Source organism: Beta vulgaris, chromosome 4 (genome assembly GCF_026745355.1).
Source record: "Beta vulgaris subsp. vulgaris cultivar EL10 chromosome 4, EL10.2, whole genome shotgun sequence".
Classification (NCBI taxonomy): Eukaryota; Viridiplantae; Streptophyta; class Magnoliopsida; order Caryophyllales; family Amaranthaceae; genus Beta; species Beta vulgaris.
This window is the reverse complement of record NC_079205.1, coordinates 37,935,413-37,940,524: the sequence shown is the minus strand read 5'-3', so window position 1 is coordinate 37,940,524 and position 5,112 is coordinate 37,935,413.

Below are 5,112 nucleotides of genomic sequence, written 5' to 3'. Positions count from 1 at the left end.
CTTCAATTTGAATAAGACAAAGGAAGTCACTTTAAACTGTCCATACTTTATATTCTTCAGGAATTCAGTGACTAAGTCCTTGGAGTGGTAACTCCTCCCTAAACTTAGAATTCTCCCTAAACTTAAACCTATCCATAGTGAGAAGAAGTTGCACTCAACTAAACTTAGAAATCTCAAATTATTAGCTATAACTACTTTCTCGAATGTTCCTACATACTACATAACTTGGTTTTTCTCTTTAGAAAAGCTTCGAAAATGACAGCCAATAAAGGATAGTTAAGACTACTAGGATGAATGGTTTTTCTTTCTTCTGATCACTTGGGTAGCTATATTTCTTTCTTGCCAAAACACTAAGACTTGAACATTTGTGAAATTGATATAGCATAGATAGTGCAAGTAGTCTTGTGCACTAATGTCATATATAGCATATAACAGCCCTGAATCAGAAGTACTGGTATTCGGTGTGTGTTAAAGCCTTAGTGGTATGTCTTAAGTTGGTGAATTATAGGGTCTACATGTCTTTTAGAATGAAATGAAACGAAAAAAACCTCAAGATTAGGTAGTCCATACTTATGAAACAATTTCTGTAAAAGAAGAGCAGAGTAGTTGTAAGAGAACAAAAAGATGATGGTGCTAGTCACTCTATTGTTGTACCTAACAAATGATTCGTCAAGTTATGTAAGAGATGAAAGATTGTAAATGATTAATCAAATTTCGTAAAAAATGAAAGATTTTCAAGTTCTGTAAAACATGAACAGAGAGAAATGGGTACAGAACAAAAAGATGAAACAATTTATGAAAAAGAAGAGCAGCGTAGTTGTACCGAGCAAATGATTCCTCAAAATCTTTTTACTTCTATTGGTGCTAGTCATTCTGTTACTCTTCTCTGTAAGATTGCCACTCTTTTTTTTTTTTTGTTTAATTTCTTGCATTTTAGAAAGTATAATTTAGTGATTTGTTTGATTGTTTAAGAATTGTGATGCTGCTAGTTTTGCTTAATGTTTATTGGAGTTGATTGATTTTTCGTTATGGTTTGATTTTAGTATGAAATATTTTGGTTAAAAAGCTGAAATTATGGACTGTAATAGTGGGAAGATGTTAGAAGAAGGTTTTGTGCGTTAAATGGAGATGGTTCTGTGGGCAACTTTCCAATCTAAGAAGCTTAGACAAGCAGCAACATTTAGCACATAAACTTAGATTCATGAGGTTCAAAACTGATGGAAAGTAAATAAGGCAAACATTAGAAAGGAGTAAGAGGGAAACGTGGAGCAATGCCTTTTTAATGGAGCCTGGAGGTAGTGAGGGCATGCAGTTGGGCTTGAGCTAAAAAAACTGAAGATGCAAGAAGAAAATTGAAATGTAAAAAAGAGGATAACAAAGACGGCGTTATGTTTTTTGACTACTAGAGCCATTCTGAACATTTCCTTAATTCAACAACTTAACCAATGTAATGTGAAAATAATTAATGTTAAGAGTGTCAATTACAACAAATAGCATAACATAATTTCTATTAGTATTTTCAAATTTGTTTAGGTTTACCTAAGTGCGATTAGGAATCCTTGTCATACGATTTTATCTTAGGCTCCGTTTGGTAGGGCGTAAAACGTTTTTCCGGAAAATAGTTTTCCTCTATTTTCAGTTTTACATTGTTTGGTTGGCAAAAGAGTGTAAAACCATTTTTCCTTGGGGTAAAATTACTCTCCCAATGATGGAAAACCATTTTCCTTTCAAAATGAAGGGAAAACTATTTTCCTTATCTCTCTTGTACACTCCTCTCACTACCTCTTTACTTTTCCTTTCATTTTCCTTTCATTTCATCATTTTTCTTACATCGAACCAAACAACGGAAAACTAATTTTGGAATTGTGTTTTCCATTGTAAATTGTTTTCCATGAAAATCATTTTACACTGAAAATGTTTTACGCCCTACCAAACGGAGCCTTAAAGAAAAAGTGTGTAAAGACAAGTTATCACGAAGTACTAACCATGTTGTTACAATTTGTCTACCACTTCTACCTAACTGAGTACTAACTGGCTAAGGCAAAATCTGATTGTTGCATTTCTGCAAAGTAGAATTAATAACTACGAAATAAAACACCACCCTACCATCATGTTATATGTAAAACTAAGGAGCATAGACACAAAACCGGAAGTAACTTCCGCAAAACATAATATACTGATAGACATACAACTAATATGTTTGATGTGGCTGTTGATCAATTGTAGCTATCTCTAATATGTTTGATGTGAATAACTTTTGACAAAGCAAATATATGGCTTCTTTCTTTGTTCAAACTAAGGCACGGTTTGAGATTCCCGACGTCCTGAATACGTCAAACAAATACTCAAGCATGCTAGTAAAAGTTGGAGGCAGTTTAAACACTCTCTCAAATAAAGTCACTATAAACTATAGGAGAAGAGTTTTTCGTAAAAGTTGTGCGCATATTTTTTGGTCAAGGAAGGGCAGCATTAGCCCCTTACCGCAGCCCTTTTAAAGTGAAGGCCCACGGTTGTTGGGCTAAACGCAACCCTTCATGTTAGTGAAGGTTTGTGGGCGTCAAAAAACCGTAACCCTTCGTTTTAATAGAGTTGCCTACAACCCTTCATATAAAGGGTTGTGTATGGTCTAAAAACCGCAGCCCTTAGTCTCAAAAGGGCTGCGTATCCTTGATCACCGCTGCTCTTCATACTGAACGGCTGCGTTTTCTAAAAACCGAAGCCCTTCCAATTTTTTCCTGTAGTGAATTCCGAGCATCAGCACTCATGATATGTCAATTGAAGCACCAGAGGAATCTTTTGTCGGTAATCCTTAAGATGATGATAATGACTCAAAGAACAGATCTAAGACACATGATTTTGACCTAGACATTAATGTATTAGATCATATCCGATAAGTTCACATTGAATAATTGATTCTATTTCCAGGATATTAAGATGAAGATCATTATGGCGATTTGCCACAGTTCAGAAAATTTGACGGGAACAATGATCCTTTTGTCCACTTAGTTGGATTTATTAATGTTTTCCATCCATGGGCCTGACCAGAGGAAGATTACCCCATGCTGTTTGACAAGAGTTTAGAAGGAGTCGCTTTGGACTTGTACTCTTTGGATTATGTGGATAAAGCTAGTTGGGAAAATGCTAGCCTTTGTTAATTGGGCTCTCGAGCATAAACAGACTGATGTCAAGAGGCTGAAATAAGTCATTTTGTGTCAAAGTGCCTTAAAAACTTTCTCGCTCTTTTGTTCGAGATGCACTCATATCCGCACACAGCTTCGTTTCCCTTTTACTCATCGAGAGTTCATGCTCATATTGTCGCAGAACTTGGACTATTTCTATTATCTTCACATGGTTACTACCAAACACACCTCCTTCACCCACATGCAACAACATGGCTTTGACATCGATGCTCTAAAATTCCAAGATAAATGACCTCGTGAAGATCTGGAAACTCCCAAGATAATTCCAAGGGTATATGCTAAGATAGATGAACCATTGACTATCGTGTATGACTGTAATCAGAACCAATGTACAATCCAAGCCTCATCATATTTGCACTGTTTACTCCTGCTTGGAATAGACATGAGTAAACTATGTGCCTATTGCCGCCAATTTGGACATGAAACTAATCGATGCCATGATATTTACTACAAAGTTCAAAACCTGGTTGATCGAGACATCATTAGTCCAACCCATAAGGAAGTGTCCGCAAGGAAAGTGTCGGCGCGCCATTAACCTCAATATCAACCTGAATCCCAAGCTGATATCTTCCGCAAATTAGTCGAGCAAGTTCGTATACTTCCATTTCCTAGATGCCCAGGAGCAAGTCCCAGATGGTCAGATCTCCACAAGTACTGTCAAAATCATCAGTTGCATGGTCACGGCACAAACTGATGGCATGCTCTCATCAATCGCATCAAACACATAACCAACATAGCTCTTGCCTACCGCAAAACTACTTGATCGTCTCACTGAAGGGAAAAAAAAATCTTCGATAAAAGTCATGTAGTAGCCCATCACAAAAAAGGGAAAAAGGAAAAAAAAATTCTTTCAACTCGTTGGTATTATAGCACTACATGCAGCTTGAATCCCCATTATCACGTAGACTTACACCGTGAGATCATAACTATAATAAGAAAATATAAAGAATATAATCGAAAAGTATTTTCAGCCAGTCCCCACACCCTCCTACACCCCTTGCCCACCATCCCTAACCATCCTCCACACCCGCACATACACCCTGCCCACCCTCCCAATCCTGCCGCCACCCCTTCCAACCCCACCCCCCAACCCGCAACTACAAAAGATGAAACCCACAACAATAATTAATGTTTTAGAAAGTGAAAAAAATGAAAAAGAGGGGAATTACCAGAAGAGGAGGAGAGGAGATAGTGAAGGTGGTGTTGCGTTGTGGTGGTGGTGTGCATGCAAAAAAATGAAACCCACAACTAAACCCGCAACTATAAAAGAGAAGAGGAGAGAGTGCAGGTGGTGTAAATGAGTGAGAGGGAGTAAGTGACGAGAGTGAGTGGGAGGGAGTAAGGTGTGCATCGTCGTTGGTTGAGTTTGGGCACCGGTGGTGAAGAGGAGAGGAGATCGTGAAGAGTGAGTGAGGAGTGAGAGGGAGTAAGTGAGTGAGCGAGTGAGCGAGCGAGGTAAATTCGTGTACTTTTTCGTAAAAGTTATGCGCACATTTTTTTTATCAAGGAAGGGTTGCAGTTTCGCACCTTGCTGCAATCCTTTTAAAGTGAAGGCCTGCGGTTGTTGGGCTAAACGCAGTGCGAGCTTCAAAAAACTGCAACCCTTCGTTTGTATAGAGTTGCAGTTAATTGGGAAACTGTAACCCTTCACATAAAGGGCTATGTATTTTAGATTACTTTTTGAAACTGTTTATTATTTTAGGTTAAAAATATATAAGGTTCGAATCTGTTATGAGTCGAAATTATTTTTTCGAAAATAATAAGGTTCGAAATTTTTTTTATATTTTATTGTTCGAAATTATTTTTGGTCCGAAATATTTTTTTCGTTACGAAAATAGTTTATTTAGTTCGAATTTTTTAATATTGTCGATTTTTTTTCGAAAATTCATTTTATTGAGTTTGACGTTATGTT